This window comes from Melopsittacus undulatus, chromosome 9 (assembly GCF_012275295.1).
Source record: "Melopsittacus undulatus isolate bMelUnd1 chromosome 9, bMelUnd1.mat.Z, whole genome shotgun sequence".
NCBI classification, from domain to species: domain Eukaryota; kingdom Metazoa; phylum Chordata; class Aves; order Psittaciformes; family Psittaculidae; genus Melopsittacus; species Melopsittacus undulatus.
This window is the reverse complement of record NC_047535.1, coordinates 33,032,546-33,049,873: the sequence shown is the minus strand read 5'-3', so window position 1 is coordinate 33,049,873 and position 17,328 is coordinate 33,032,546. Positions and strand designations below refer to the sequence as shown.

The window sequence follows — 17,328 nt, the reverse complement described above, 5'->3', positions numbered from 1 at the left end:
TTACTATGGGTTAAAGCTATCAGAGTTTGCTCTCATTCCTTTCCTACACTGTATGCTCAGCACAGAAGGAAAAATCTTGTGGACATGGTGATACAAAGGAAGCTCATGTCCACATCTCCCTAAAGGGATCATAAGATGTTACAGACCTTAGGGCTAGCACAGACAAGGCAGAGGGACAGAGCCTGCCTGCATAAGAATTTCCTCTATTACACTGATTTCCAAGAGAAGTGTAAATTAACAGATCCCAGTTGAAGTCACACTTTGATGGAAGCAGCTCTTGATCAGCATCATTCCTTCTGCTAACACTGTGCTAACACCAAAACACCATGGTTGGGATTGTGCCAGAGGCTGCAGAAACATCCCAAGTGACAAGTACACCTGCCCTGAGACCCAGCAATGGTGAGGTGAGGAGAAGTAGAAGAAGAAGCAGAGAGAGAGATGAAACACAGGTCAAAAGATGGAGCAAAAGATGAAAAAGAGAATAAAGGTGGGAAGAATGAAAGGCAAACTGTAAAGACTCAATATCCTTGGAAACCAAGAACCCACGCAAATCATACCAGCTTGAAACAGTGCAAATCTGACCTTCATTATGGATGTGCAATAAATCTAGAGATTTAGGCAAAAAAGGGGATGTTTCTCTTCGCTCTTTTTCATTAGGAAGACAAAGTTCTGCTCTTAAACTCAGGAAAAACTTTAATATGTTGGAGATTTGGAGTATTAAAGTCTCTTACTTCAAAACCACCCAGATACCAATAGCTCAAGGGATGATATTTAGAACAACAGATGTTTCCTCCATTAATTTTCCTGAAATAATTTTAAAAACAAACAAACAAAACACAACAAACCACCACAATTATGAAGTGATTCCTTTCCTCATCACACCTCTCACCATTCACAAGGAGAAAAACAATCATCTTAGTACAGACAGAAAGCCCTTTGCAGCCCTCTGGCAAACTTTGTCAGGAAGCATCTTCTGGATTGACTACTTTCAGATCAAACTGTTTGCACTCTTAAATACCTTCTGCTCACTGATGCTAGAGATTCACATGGTCATTTAAAACAAGTAGTGGAAATGAGACCTTAACCCACCAGTCACCATCCCAGTTTACCTGGAAGCAGCAGGGAAAAAAACAGCTCTGTGGTGTTGGCCTTTATGTAGCATATAGAGCAAAATGGTTATTAAAGGAACAGGGTCAAAGCAGCTCACTCATGGGCATTGCCTCTCTTGTGTCCAAATTTGTAACAAAGAATAAACTACAGATTTCAGCACCAGAGCTATACCAAGCATCCTCCCACCACAGCAAGTGATCATCATGCACAACACTTTATTTCTTTGAGTCACGCTGAGAAATCTCTGCAATTTGTAGCTTTGGAAAGCCTCCACATTCACATTTAATTTGAAATGATATCCTCCCTGTCAAAACATGCCTGGGGGCAAGTCACTTATGAAAAAACAAAAATCCGAATCTTCCTGTCTGCTCTGAGTCATAACATCTGCCACAGCGAGTGTCTGCAGCCAAACACAGGAAGGTGTTCTACAGAGGAGAGCACCCAAATAAAAGCAATACCCCAAAATAGAAGGAATCTGAATCATTCCTCCATAGCTAAGGTAAGACCTAACTGTTAAATATTAGGAACCAAGAACATTTATTAGCATACAAGCCTTCCAGCACTTCTCATATGTCTGCACAAGCTAAGGATCTGAATGAAATACACATTTATAAATAGAAGGTATATATGCAGTTGTATGTGCATATGCAAACACATACATTGTAGGTGTGTAATTTCAAGTGTCAAAATTCATGTCTGTGGAATAAACTTAAGATTTTTATATGGTCCATATTGAGCTGCTTCACTTCTGCTTGTTTCCCTTTCAGTCACGTCAGAAGTTGCTGGTACTCTGGTTACTTTCAGGGACAATAAAGTAATATCAGATTTAAAAGCCCAAGGCAAAAAGTTATTGCACATTACACAAAATGGTTTAAGGAAAATAAAAAAAAATACAATGTTTATCTCCCAAGTGATCTTTTTCCATGAACTGCCATGATGATTAAACAATTCTGTGCAAAAACATACCTCTATAATGAGCATTTTAATTAACTGTGTGTATATATAAATATATATATATTATACATATTATACATTGTATATATTATAGTGTATATTCTTAACACTTTATCCACTCAAACTACAATATCTTAAGAAATGTCCAGGAAACCCAGTTCAAAGGAAACAGTGAAAAACCCTGCAGGAGACAGTTACAGAATAATCTACCCAGGGAGACATTAATTTCCGATCCCTATATTTAGAAATGGCCTATGATCTAAAACATGAGACTTTCTCAGAGGGTCATAATAGATTTGTTTCATTTTATTTAACTGAAGTTAAATTCACCAAATAGCCCCTGGCCCTCAGCAGGCTGAAAGAGAATAGTGTTTCTATTGGATTGCTTTCTTTCTACAAAAAGAAAAATCACTCCAATAGAAAGCATCTGTCAGCAGCCCAAGGTGGTCAAGATGCAACTGAGATGGGAGGTACTGTACAGAATGCATTAGAATGGACTAAAAATAATTATGGTGCAAGATTAGCAATTTAGATGTGTTGCTAATATATTCTTACCTTTGACACTAAGTATAACTACATTCAAAGGGCATTCAGAAATTACAGACATGGACTAAACGGGCCAAAAATACAGAAAATATCAAAGGTCCCTTTAAGAAAGGAATGAAAAGAATTATTGCTATTTCATGTACAGATGAAGTGTTTCAAGGAATGAACATGACAGACATGAGTATTTATGAAAACAGGTGAAACAAGGTCAAATAGTCATTTTAATGATCACATTGGAGTTAAGAGACAGCAAATTCAAAACAGGAAAGAAAATCACAATAATTAACTTCGTGAACCTTCTGACACAAAACCGTTATTGATAAAAAGGGCATGATGATTAGGAGAATGATTAGATGTTTAAAGTGCTAATAATAATACTTTCCAAGTCAGGGTAAGAATTTATAAGGGCTATTGATCTCATGTTTCAGGATGAAAGCCAAGCAGCAAGCACCTCGTAAGGAGAGGAAAAAAAAAATAAAAAGAAATCTTTCAGGGATACTTTGTTCCTTAATTGTGATAATGAGAGAACAAGGGAGGAGGGAGGAAGGTTTGGTCTTGGTTTTTGTGGTGGTTTGGGTTTTTTTCCCAGGGTGTTAAGTCATCTAGTATTAGTTACTAACAGAGGCAGGATTGTAAGTTAATTGGATCTTTAATCGGATTGAATAGGATAATTCCTACCTCTCTGCGTTCCTAATGGATGTCACAATGTCATGAGTTAAATGCTGAAGTGCTGCTCTGATTTGAGAGCAGCTTCTAGGGAATCCTTAGGCAAAGACAATTATTCAGATGTCCATTGAGAAAGAAAATTATCATCAAGGTCTATGTACTTCCAACAGTATTTTGGAATAATTACTGCCCAGTTAGTCAATTATTATAGGTAGTGCAGACATTCTTGAATTCCCCCTTCCTCCTCCCCACCAAGAAAACTGTTTATTACACTTCATCAGTCTTCCTAGTTCCAAGGGGGATATTACCTTGGAATAAGGGTTAATAAGGTAATACCTGTAAGCCCTGAAAATATCCACACTCTGGCCCAGAAGCCTGAAAACTGCTGTTTGGTGTTGCTGGAATTTTAAATGTCTATGGCCATATGAGACAGAAATAGCTGGCCCACGTTGATGTACAGGTAATTGGGTGCTTTAATTGATCACAGAATTTATGTTTCTGTTAAACAGTCCAAAGGAAACATGCTGCAAATTTCCATTGTAAAGATCCTGAAATAAATTCTCACTTCAAATCCAAAAAAGCAATACAGGAATTGTTGCTAAACAAAGGTAATTGCTTTGTGATGGAGCTGTAAAAAAATAACATATGCGAGTTATTTCTCTCCACATAACAATTACAGCAGGATTCTCTACTGTGGGCATAACACAGCACTTTCAAAATATTTTCTGGAAAAGTGATTTCCAGTCCTGGCTAAAGAGCTTCCACAATATCAAAGTGACCTGCAGTCCTCTGCAGTCCTTAGGGCATTTGTTTCGCTTCCATTATAACTGGAGATCCACAAAACAAAAAACAAACCCAGCAGCAAATTCACCTGCCCCGTGATCTTGATTGAACCATTGCACTTCCTCACAGAAGAAAAACAATTTCATGTAAATTAACGATTAGCTGGTTATTAGGCACTGTGAGCACTTGAAATACAGAATGTTTCTTCTTTTATCGAAGATGACAGTCACTGATCTGGTGAAACTGCTTCAATAGGACAAAAATATACACAGGCAATACTCATCCAAACCAGACAAGACCACATCGGCTTCCCTGCTGAATTTCCCAAAAGCTTGTTTTTAATGATATAAATGTTCATTATTTCTTTTAAAACTTGTATGTATAACTGATGTTAATAAAGTGAAGGGCACACAAGGGATGACAGTGACAGCTCGTTGCTGAAAAGGTAAATCATGCCACTGCCCAGACAACACATGATTTGCCACTGCATGGCTCTCATGGTACATACAGCCCTCAGCTCCATCACGTCCAAGCAAAGTTGATTGCACACTCTTCTCTCACAGCAGCAGAACAGGAAGCCAATGGTGCCAAAAGCCCAAACCACAAATAGGAGGTTTCTTCATCATCATTAACAAAGCATAGAATCCAAAATTGCTGTTTTGACTACAGAACAGATGACTCCAGCACTGCCAGCACTCAAGGTGTTTCCAATGCCAAAACTCACTTTGCTGAGACATATGCTCCTACACTTGGAAACAGAAGCTCCTTCTCTAGATTAAATTCCTTTCTTTGCCCTTTTGGTGCTTCTATTTCTCTTTTTTATGCTTCCAATACATGTTCCTGCTTTTTCTTATCTTCTTCCTCTGATTGTCCTTTCAAAGCTCACAGATTTTAAGGCTTTTGCACCCTTCTATACATCACCAGCTGCTGCACTTTTCCCTCCTGTTTGCAATTCATATACAGTACCTTGTGTTTAACTGATCATATGCACAAGGTATCCAATCTTGATTTGAGCACATCATAGTTCATTCCAGTGGTTAATCACAGATAGAAAAATTGTGTTTAATGTCTAATTTAAAAATGTCTGGCTCAAGCTTCCAGCTATTGGATCTTATTTTTCTTTTCTCCTTTTGATTAAAAAGCTGTATATGCTTCCCCCATGAAAATACTTGTCCCTGTAATCAAGTCCCCTCTCAATCCTCTTTTTGATGAGCTAAGCAGATTGAGCTCTCTAAATCTCTCACTGCAGGAAATTTTCCTACATTCTTCAAATCAATATTGTGGTTATTTTCTTGACTCTTCAATTTTGTAAATTCTTTTCCAGCTGTTGACACTAGAACTGACCATAGCTTTCCAGTGTTGTCATGCATTCAGATGAAAACCCTGTGTCAAAGGATTCCACTGTTCACTAAATCATAGCATCCTACTGTGGAGTCATCTTCCTTTCTTTGTTGCTCGGAAGTCCTTTATCAGCTGTGACCCCGCCATATCCTTTCACCCTCTTCTTAAGGCTACACTCTTCCAGTGCATTGATTAAGGCACGGATTGTTGGGAGGACAGAAGAGGCAATGCCTTGCCAGACAGTCAGTCTGCTCCATATAGCATTATTTCCACACTACGGATATTGCCTCATCCACAGCTTTGGCAGTAGTCATTCAATTTCTGTGTCCAGATTATTAATAGAGATGTTAAGCAGTTTCAGGACTAGTTCTCACTCTTGTGAAACTGCTAAACCAACACATCTTTCAGCAAATAATCCCCATGGACAAACACCTTTCCAGCTCTGTTAGCTAATTTTTAATCCATTAAACAGCACTGCTACTAGTTCTACATGCTCACTTTGTTGGATTGGTTTGCTTCTAGTTGAGATTTCATGAAATACCAAATCTAACAGTCTGCCACAATGCTTAGTTACTCATTTATATCAAAAACATAACCCTATCGGGAATGGGTTCCCTTTTCAGAAAGCCATGGTGACTGGCCTTAATTATCTTTCTATTCTTCTATTCTTTATATATTCTTTCTATTCTATATATATATTCTTTATATATTTATTTATATATTCTTTCTATTCTGTATATTAATTATCTTTCTATTCTATATTCTATTTCTATTCTTATCAACTTATCCATTGTTTTCATGGATTGATGGCAAGCTTTCCAGACAACCAATCATCCTCTACCTCCTTCTGCTTTCCCTCTGTGTACATGGGCTCCTCCAGTATTTCTGCAGAACACTGAGATACATAGGAACCAAAAATACTGCGTTATCCTTGTATGATGTATCACCCTATCTTTTCCAAAGATACTAAATAAGACCTTTTCCAACAGACGTTTTAACCCTTTGACTCTCCCTCCCACCACCATTTCTGTCCACGCATCCCAGTTTTCCTGTCGCTCAAGTACAGAGAAGCCAAATCCAGCTACTAAGAACAATGCAGACCACAAAGGCTATCACCACAGCCTGCTATTTCAGAGACTTCACTGATAGGTTTCAGCTGTAAAATTGGATTTTTAGGAGAATTCAGCTTTGGCCTATCTATATGATTTTACCTCTGTAAGAAGGGTTTTTTTCAGGGATACCTGCTTCATCACCTCTCAACATCCTTTTGAGTCCCTGTCTGAGAAGCCCATTTAGCACCATAGATTAATTGAACTTTCAAATGTCAGCCCAGCACTCAGTGATCCTAAGTGGACTGGACACTGTCTCCTCTCAAAGGTGCACTGCAAATTGCCGGATTAGCACCACACAACCCTAATGCAGTCAAGCATTTGGAATATAAAATGTCTTACATTATTTACCTGTAGCAAAGTTACAGTTCAATTACTGAAGCAATCTCTCATTCAGGCAGAACAAAGGAAAAAAGTATGCAAATGAGTGAATTTAAATTCACTTAATTTGAAGGCCTAAAATTTTTTAAGGGCACATTCCCTCTCTGGGGATATTAGGGTTTGGGAATTATTAAATGCAAAAAGCTATAAATGGTTAAATGGATTGCCATTGCCCAAGCTTCAGAAGTTTGCATATGTTATTCTTTTCAATGAGTACATTATATAATTAACACTGCAAATATATAGTGCTCTTGCCTATATCCTATCCTATATAAGGATAAAAGAATCTGGTCTAACCACCACCACCACAAGGAGCTTTGTGCACAGACAAGCTTAGCATTCATTTTGGAGGATGACAGTGGAAAAGGTTTGTATGGAGAATGCTGCTTGTCTGCTGAATACAAAGATGATTTTTCGGTGATACACATGATAAGGTTTGTGAATAGCCCTTGATGCTTGTTGCCTGTTGGGGTTTTTTGTGAGATTCTGGGTGTTTTAATAAACACTCAAGCATGTTTCTTATGCAACAAAGATGAAATTTTCATCTTGCTATGCAGCTGGAATTATGTGAGCTTTCACTGCACAGTGATGTCTGACAAGGGGAATGGCTGACAGTGAAATTTTGCTGTGCTGGCAGGATAATTAGGTACAATGCTCTGAAAGGTAGGATCCTGCACACATGGAAGTAAATGGGAAAAACTTCCTTTTCTTCAGGGGCTGCATAACCAGACCAGCTGTATTACTTTCTGGTGCCACCACACTTACTGCACTTTACCTTTAATAAAGCTTTGTGTTATTATACAACTCAAACAGATCTCAGTTTTCAACAGTTCCCTGGAATGTAATGTGAAGCTAAAAAGATGAGTGCAAGCAGTTCCCAGCAGGTAGGCACTGTCTGGGCAGGTATTAGCTGAAAAGAGGGGTGGGCAAAATTACCAGTTGAGTGCTGCACAGAAACAGACAGCAGGGATGCTGTAATTCAACACAATAAGCAGAGATAATAAAAATCCCAGATTTAGGTGAAAGCCTAAGTCAAAAAAACTCATAGAATCAATAATAGAAAGGTGTATTTGTCATGCAGGTAGTAAACCCTGAGCAATTACTGTGGATTTCAGTAAATTTAATAAGTATGTATGCCTTTGCTTTGTACAGCTGGCAAAGTCCTTTAATCACTGTTACTCCACAGCTTACATTATGACATTTGTAATTTGTATGACTCAGAAAACGAATATTCATTACTGTTTCCTGGTTATTTGTTTCCACTCAGAATATGAGACAAGAATATGCCACTTGATAGGAGACACCATTATAAAGCTCATAACACGCCTATTTCCAGCGAGCTTGTGCACACAGCCTGTTACAACATGCTTGGCAATGGACATGGTGAGCCCATGTGGAGACTGGACACAATCCTCCAGAAGCCCAGATGGTGTAAGTCAGTGTAACTCAATCATCCTCAGCTGAACCACAGTAATTTGTTTCAGTCAAGGACCTGAGCCATTATGCCTATTTCTCAAACTGGTTAGGTTGCAAATTAGATTTTCATCACTCCTGGGACAAAAACCTGACTCTGCGGAGGTCAGTGGGAGTTTGACCATCTATTTCAGTGGCGCCATGACTTCACCAGTGGTTTTCATGTGCAATATTAATCCTGAGAGTCACCACAGTGTATTGGGTTTATTATTTACAAAAATACATTAAATAAAATCTTCCATTAGGAAGTGCAAATGCCAACAGTTCAGTTCTGTGTTATTTTCTTCTGCTCAAAGGTAACAAAAGCAATATGTATCCCAATGGATTTGGGATTTTAATAACCAAAATAGCTACAGTTTTGATTGGTGCTTCAGCAGAACTTATACAAAGTAAGTACTGAATGCAGTTTATTCAGCTGTCTCATGACCAAGAAGATCAGACAGGACCTTCTCTGAACTAACCCCAGGTTAGAATAAAAATCTTCAAAAATTTATTCCCTACAATGAAATTTTACTAGAACAAAGTCATTGGAGGGGTAGTATGAAAGGATAATCTGTGAAAAATAAAGCATGGGACCCTTATCCAGTTAAATACCCAAGCAGTAGCCCCAGTTTTAGTTAATAAGGTTCCTGAAAGCTGCAGACATACTGTGGCTTGGAGTATTTTTCCTATGAATAAGTAAAATGAGGCAACAGGCATGTGTAGAAGCATGCACGGGGACCTGTATCAACACAAAAACCCCAGTACCACAGAGGGAAAGATTCTAGTGATGTGACAGGCAGACCATATTGGGCTGAGATCACTCTTGGGGAAAAAAAATGTAGATGCTTCAGAACCTACAGACAAGCTTTTATTATTTGCAATTCTTTGGTTTCAGTATACTGCAAAAAAATGGTGCATTCTGTATGTTCAAAAAACCAAAGCAAACCATTGGGTTAATCACTACTGTAAGCTGAAAGTGTTGTTGTGGTGTTTTCTAACACAAAAAAAACAAACTCTACCCTGGAATAATAATTTTACTTTTGCTATAAACAGAACAATCTTTCATCAGGACTAATCCTATTTCAAGCACTGGGGATACAGCAATGGCACCAGCCATTTTTTACTGAAACACTGTTCCAGGTTTCCATCGGTTTTAATACTGTAATATACATGACATAACTGAAGGATGCATTTTTCAAATATACTTTAAAGCTGTGGGAATACACCCCTTAAAGGCAGTTCTCTCTTCCTTTCAAGTGCCATACAAGCACAGCAGGCAGCATTCAAAGCCACCTCTTCTGTGTCAGCCAGCAGGAAAGGCTGACAGGGAATTGGCTGTGTCACACTCGAAAAGTCACCAAAGGAGACACAGACTGAAAGGTAGATGGGCCCAATTCTGCAATTATTTTTTCTACACCTCTTAGGGGATTACTGCCTATCCAATTAATTTCAGCCAGGAGGCTGTCCCGAATAATGACCACTAACCCTTCAGAGTTGTCTCCAGGGTCTCCCCAAAAATGGATACACTTGAAATGAGATTTCTTTCAAAGCACTGAAGTGATCTGATTAAACTATATTGAAGGGTAGGAGGACTTTGACTTACTGAAATGTTCAGATATGCTTCCTTGGAACTGGAGTCCTGCACTTTCACTGCTTGGCTTGTTTATAGTTAAACTTTCTATGCACGAGGGCACTAACACTTCCCAGCCATCACAGATCTGTTCATGTAAGTCCATCCCACCTTTGAAGTTACAGCCCTGTCCATCTCTAAAAAAATCCAGCAGCCACAAGCACTTATGAATGCACAACCCACATGCTGCCTTCTACACTCCCATGAACAGGAGGAGGAGGAAGAGGCAGCAGCAGGTGCAGCAGTGGGACCAGCAGTGGTGGAGTCCAGGCTGCAGACCAAGAGTGATCACAATGAAGGTCACTGGTGAGCATTTTGCTGCTGCACTGAAGCAGCCCAGGGAGAAAAGATCCATAGCAGGTACACAAGGTTCACCTTTCCCCATTCCTTGACTGCAAAGTTGGGGAGGATGAAACAGGGACATTAGGAGAATCACTTGTTTTGCCACAGAGAAAGCAGATATTTGAAGGTTACCTGTTAGGAGCTTGGCATGAGCTGTCTCCAAGGCAGCACAGCCTGGCTGACAGACCAGCTATTACAGCCAGACCAGGAGCCATCTGTTAAAACTGTCCTCGAAAGCTGTACTCTCACAGAACAACCCTGCCCAGGCTCCATTATTGGCTCCTTCTCCCCCAGCTGCTCAGGCCTAGATCCAGACAACTCTGTTTCTTCTGTGCAGCCTTATTCCTGTTCTCCCAATCTCCCCTGCACCTTCTTTAATGCGAGTCTTGCCCCTACCACACCTCTAATTTAACTTCATCCTGTTGCTGACTCAGCAAACGGAGAAAACTACCTGAAAAGAGAAGTCAGAAATTTTTTTGATAAATGGAGAAAAGAGGGGGCTAGTGAGGGTCAAAATAAATTATAAATAATTATTTAAAATCCCTAATGAAGAAATAAATCTAGTCCTTACATGAAGTAGGATCTGCATCTGGAAGTCACACTCAAAACAACAAACACTAGTTCAGATGGAACAATAAACATTAATTTTAACAATAAACTGTTTTGCATCTGCATTGTTTTGAGTTTTATACATTCAGGTGTAATGAAGGAAGAAGGAAACATCTGGAAGGGAATGCTGCAACCTCAGAAAATAACACATCTCATCAGTTGTCATAGCTCCACATATAACCTTTATGTGGGTGCCTGGATGCTGGAAGGAAAAACCCAAAACACCAAATATTACCATGTACCTTCATCTATTTATAATACAGAGGCAATCACTACAATGGCCAGCACTAATCATTTTGGTATGCAAATGCATTTACAGATATCAATACATAGATAAAAGGAGAATAGCTGGAGATAAGAAAAAAACCACACAAAACCCCTACAGACAACAATCTTGAGTTTTGGGCATTGTCTTTGCTACATAGAAAGAAGAGGAAAAAAAAAACAACAACAAAAATCAAACATGCACACCTGTACCTAAATCTTTACCTGAATCTATCTAAGCCTAGAAAACCAATTACAAGTACACACCCAGTGAACTATATAATCTTAGCCTAGGAATATTGGCAATGATTGAGATTTGGTTCACTGTGGTCCAAATATATTAGCAGTTATTATGTGCACTGCTGCAACATCCCCTTACAGTCCAACACACCAGTAAAGCATGTAATACCCAAGCTTTTTATCTAGAAAACAGAGAAACACCTGGATTCCTTCTTCTCACTAAAGGGAAGAAATTTTACAGAATAACAACATCTGTCTAAGTAAAATAATGCCATGATAGCCTGCAGTTCTCCTAGCCCTAGTATGCTTTCTCTTAGTTACAGTTTTAGAAGGAAAATAATATGTCTATGTTAGCAAGTAGAAGAGCTCAAAAGGATGTAGATAAGTAGAGCAAAATAGTGCTGGGAATCCCAAATCCACCTACACACATTACAAAGGCTTCACTTCAGCTCTAGTCAGGAGGCCACAGATGAAAAGCCCATTAGCACAAAGTAAATCTCTGAAACAGATATTCTGGCTTAGGTTCACCAAAATTAATCCAGTTTGTTGGATGTCCTGTCACACAAACCAAAGCACAGTAAGTGGGGATGGGACAACTGCAAGATTCTCTTCCAAGGTGCACTTCAGAACTAATATTCCAGTATATGTGGACCCAAGTGTAACAATAAAGGTTTTACCGACATAAAAAAAAAAAAATTCAGCATGTAGGACTGTGCAGAAGATGCCACAACTTGGTTAAAGCCAACATTGGTATTCTGGGGATGTATAACTACAGTATCATTTATTTTCCTTCTGCCTTGTGAGTTCTAAATCTGTTAGTTCTTTACACAAAATAGATCCGTTAGACACCAGTGTCTTCTCAGAGGACAGCCTAGCAGAGGTCTCCAGCCCTATGGGTGACAGAATGAGCTAGACTGCCCTGACATAATTCAGAATGTGCAGTTTGATGTCCTTGTTGTATTTCATTTACTCCTAATGGAGCATGGGGCAACAACACAAGACCTTGCAGGATCTCACAGCTCGAGAGAGCATGAGGGGAACTGTTACCAGTTTGCACTTGGTAGATGACTGTCTTTGTTAAGATTTACTTGTCTCACTAATAGGTTTGGGTTTTGAACAGAAGTCTAACCAAGAAAAGACAATTGAAACTTGTTATAAAACACTGAGCACATCACCACCAGAATATGGATTACAAGTAAGATTCCTGTTCTTATTTTTATACCCATGCTGCTCCCCAGGTTCCACACTGAGGCATCAATTGTAATTGTATATAATGAAATGTTGCTATAAGGTGGGCTTTGTGCTAGAAGAAAAAGATATTTAACAAAACAGAATTGCGACTTTACTGGACAAATACACCAAAAGAAACTGTGGCATCTTGGGGGGTTGCTAAGCAACAGAGAGCGCCAGTGTCACTTGTTTGTGATCAATTCGAGTCATTCATCAGGCTCTGAAGCACCAGCTCAGGAATTCCAACAAATCTGTGCCTTGGGAAAGCCACGGGGACTTCCTGCCACACAGCAATACTTTCTTTCCTCCAAGATAAACTTTGTAGATCACACTTTGATCTGTGTGATATGTTAATTCATTACTCTTAACATACAGCTAATAGGAAAAGCTATAATTAACTGAGTACAGCACTGTAACACATGCAAGATAAACTGAACTAATTAGTAGTGTTTAGAGTAGACCCTGTCCCCTCCACTGGGGAAAGGAACACATTCTTTATATCACAGAAACAACTGTCCACAACATCATTGTATGTAATGCATAGATACATTTTTTCTTCATTTTTCATGCCAAACGTAAGTGATAAAGCATATCTTTATTGGCAAAAAAGGTGGCTACAATCCAAGCAGCTCAACATGCATGTTGTGAATAATGTAATCTTTCATTCAAAAGAGGGGTTATCTGCCAGGTGTCTTGGAATAAAGAAGTGGACTGTTATATTTTCATTCATTGGGCTCAGTTACTTAAGTAACATATACTAAATATATATGACACATATACATAATAATTACATTCACTCACACTGAGAGTTAAATGTAATCAAAATGTTAGCTAAAGTACAGTCTCTTTATGTCAGCCTCTGTCATCACAACAGCCTCACTTTCAGAATTCACTCTATTTCTACTTTGATAAATATCAACAAGAGCTTAGAGAATGAGCTTGTTTAAAAGCTGCATGTTGCATGGGGCAAAACTTCTACAACTCTTGGATTGCTGACAGGTTGATGGATTTACTAGATATTTAATGATATTACACATACTGTGTAATACTCCTGAAGAAACACCACTGCCTCCTGCAAACCTTGGTTCTTATCTTTTTCATCTTATTTTAGTAAAACATAGTGCCATTTTGTAGTTCTTGTGTAAGCCATACTCCACTGACACAAGTGTGTGGCCTAAGTTAGGACCACAGAAAATGGCTAACAAGAACTTTCTAGGTTTTTAATGAGCCAGTGGGAGAGGTAGGGTTTGGTTTCGTCATATTTTTTAGAAGGACAAGGAAAACTCATTACTTTTAAGCGACAGAAAAGTGTTCACACCTCAGTAATAATGCTCTTTGATACTTCACATCAGTAAAAGCCAAGTGGAGGATCATGGGAAGCAATGGGCAAAGGATCACGTGCACACATCCAGCGAGGCTACATTGCACGTGTGCTCACAAATGGGCAAAGACTGCATATTCATTTTGAAGGTCAGGGTTTTCCCCATCCCCTTTCCTCAGGCCTGCAACTAACCTTATAATATTTGTTATATATTCCTAATGGAATGGTATTTGGGAGAGCTACATAACAGGTATTTAACTCAGCCGTATCAAATAAACCCTTGACAATCAAACAAAAATACCACCTGTCAAGTCTCTGATGAAATCTTCCAAAACATATTTCAAGAATAAACTACTCCTAGGTAACACTGAGAATGAATTGACTTGATTTCCATCTGTTGAGTTATGGCTGAATACCTGTATGTTAACCAACATAACCATGGCTTATCTCCCTTCTACCCCAAAATATGAAGCAGGTTAACATTAAGCATAGAAGTGATAGATGAAAAGTCTATTACCTGTGTCGGACTACTAGAAAACATAATTTCCTTGCATTATAAAAACCTAACCTGAGACTGCCAACGCTCTGATCGCGCTACACACGTTAACAGCACATAGCACAAGACACGAAGGCTTACAGGTTCTTACAGCTCTCCTAGAGCGCAACACATCACATCGCTTCCCGAGAAAAACACCGCGGAGTTTTGTCATTATTTAGTTATTGCAGGATAAAAAATACACGCTCCAAAGCCGTTAGGAAGTCGAGAAGGAGCAAGTGCTTGCTCACAGATGAGCGGCACCCCTGCTTGCAAACTTGAGCCCACCTAAACCAGCGTGAGACTGAGCGAGCCGGGCCGCAGCCGAGCCCGCCGCCGCCGCGCTGCCTTTATCCCCGGACCCTCCCGAGCTCCGCACCCTCCTGCGAACTTTCTCTGGGCAGCGGCTGCTCCGCCCGCAGCCCCGGGACCTGCTCCCGACAGCGGGGAAGCCCGAGGGCGCCGGGGACAGCGCCGGGGAGACTGGGGTCGTACACAGGGACTGCGCCCCGCGGACCCTCCGGGTTTCTCCCTGCTCCTCGGGCACCTCCTCGCCCCTCCGCTAGGCTGAGCTCAGCCCCGCTCCCTCACTGCCCTGCAGGGCGCAGCCCAGCACTTGCGGTGCGGGACCAGGTGCGGCATGGGGAAGAGGGAAAAGAGATTTGAAAAACAGTCATTGAAGAGGCTCTCTGTAGCGCGGCACAGCGAGCGGATGCAGCGGCTGGACACCCCCCGGCTTAACACACAGCGCCCCGCAACATCCGGCAGCCCCAGCGGGGACAGGACCGACACCGGTTCCCATCCCGGCACCCCCATCGTTACCTTGAGCCCGGCGCGGACGGAGGCAGCCGGACCTGCGGGTCGCGGCGGCAGCGGCTCCGTGTCCGCAGCGCCGTCCCAGCTCACCAAATTAATCGCTCCACCCCGAAAAAAAAAAAACCAAACAAGGAAAAAAACCACTCAACCACCCCAAACCCAGCCCCGCTGCACACCCACGAGGAGGAAGAGGGGTTCCTCCGTGACTGGCATCGCTATCTCCTCCGGCAGAGCTTGCAGGGAGCCATGGCAACGAGTCCCGCACCTCCCCAAACCGCTGCCAGCCTCCCTCAGTGGCCGAGCCCCCCCACCAGTTCCGGACATACCCCAGTCCCACTCGGCGTTCCCACCTGCCCGGTCCGATAACACCTCTGCGAGAGCTGGGAGCCAGCGGCGCCTCCGCCCCGCTGCTCTCCTCCGGGCGGCACCTGGGGAGGGAGAGAGGGAGGGACCGAGGAAGGAGGGAGAAGAGCCCCGGACCGGCTTGGCTTTGCCTGTCCCGCCTCCCGCCCGGCCACGGGTACGACGGAGCCCGGTCACGGCTGGGCGGGGGACACGGGAAGCTCCGGCCAGCCCAGAGCGAGGCAGCGCAGGGGATGCAGAAATGGCTGAACCAGGGGGAGTATGGGGACGTCCCAGCGGCAAGGACCCCAGCAGCTATCACAGCCGCGGGGCAGCCAAAAAACCTGTCAGAGATGGGGCCGCGCAGCACCCCCCGGCCCCATCTCACCCACCTCTCTGAGTACAGAAGTGCTATTCCTTTTCAGAGAAGTTGAGGAGTCATAAAGCCTCAGATGTGGAAAATCCTCCCCCCGCCCCCCGTCCACCTCTGAGCTCCCCGTGCTAAAACCCTCGATTATTCATCATCCCAACTGCATACATCCAAACCACTGAAAATCACTTTTCCTTTTGTTTTGCAATTGGCCCTCTCCCGTATTTTCACTGCGTGTGCTCTGCAGCACACACAACTACTAAAACAGGTCAGATCTGTGTGTGTGCTTGAGCACTTGGACTTTCTGCCTGGATGGTTCACTTCCGTGATCCCTTTGTGGAGCGGGCTGATTTTTTTAGGGATTGGTAAAGACGGTCGTCACAAATGTGCAAGTCATTTTCTCAAGCGCTCCATCCAGAGTCGCTGTGTGGAGGTGGTGAAGGTCAGACATAATCATTTTCATGAGGGCTCTGACTTCTCAGACGATTTTCTGTCTCATTGCTGACCTTTGAGTGTTTTTCTTTTCTCTGAGCCTTGTGTAATGCAATGAACAATAATCATAAAGTAACATTCACGGACATTAAACCATAAAACCACCCTAGCGAATCACAGTTTGCACTCACGGGGATTATTATCATTTGGGTTAAAGATTTTTTCAAACAGTAGTAGCCAGAATTTGTTGATGTGCTGACCAACTTGTGTTGCTCATCTCCTGTGATTTAGGCAGGTGAGCTTATTTTTTGGATGGGAAGTAAATAATTATATTTAAGGAAAGGTATGGTAAACTAAAGATGGTAGTAAAAGAAAAAGATCTGAAAACTAGTAGGGAAAGGGGTAAAATAATTTAATATACTTGTCCTGTGTTAAGAAAACAAATGCAAAACTCTGTTAAAGCAATGTTATGCTTGCTATTTTAGTTGTGCAAAGTCAGGCAATTCATAGATATAATTTTCATATTAGACTACATTTAAGTCAACTTGTATGATATAAATGCCAGACTTCTCACCAAATGCGCAGAGAAAAGCTTCTATTATGAGAGGAGAGTGTGCTGTGGTTGCTTAAAAAGCTCTGACATTGGGCAGTCGGATCTCTGTGCAGTGGAGGCCCAGCCCAGAGCACACATAAGGGAATGGGAATTCTTCCTTTGAATCCCTCTCTCATAGCCAAATCCTGAATTGACTTACTGTTCCTACCAAAGACATTAAGATGCTATATTTACAGCACATTGCTTTCCAAAGCAACCAACAGCTAAGCAACAGGCTTGTGCCCCCATGCAGTGGAAAC

At 41.4% G+C, this 17,328-nt stretch overlaps 1 protein-coding gene across 3 annotated transcripts in view; it reads right to left on the bottom strand.

The window, feature by feature from the left end:
- The window catches only part of CHL1 (cell adhesion molecule L1 like), a 138,218-nt gene extending 122,852 nt beyond the window's left edge, over positions 1 to 15,366 (bottom strand). Inside the window, exon 1 of one of the 3 annotated variants that reach the window (XM_031049278.2) lies at positions 15,339 to 15,366. The gene's annotated coding sequence lies outside the window, so the exon portion shown is untranslated. The remainder of the gene's footprint in view (positions 1 to 15,338) is intronic. The other 2 variants (XM_031049277.2, XM_031049276.2) reach the window with 2 other exon arrangements.
- Between the last annotated feature and the right edge of the window lie 1,962 nt (positions 15,367 to 17,328).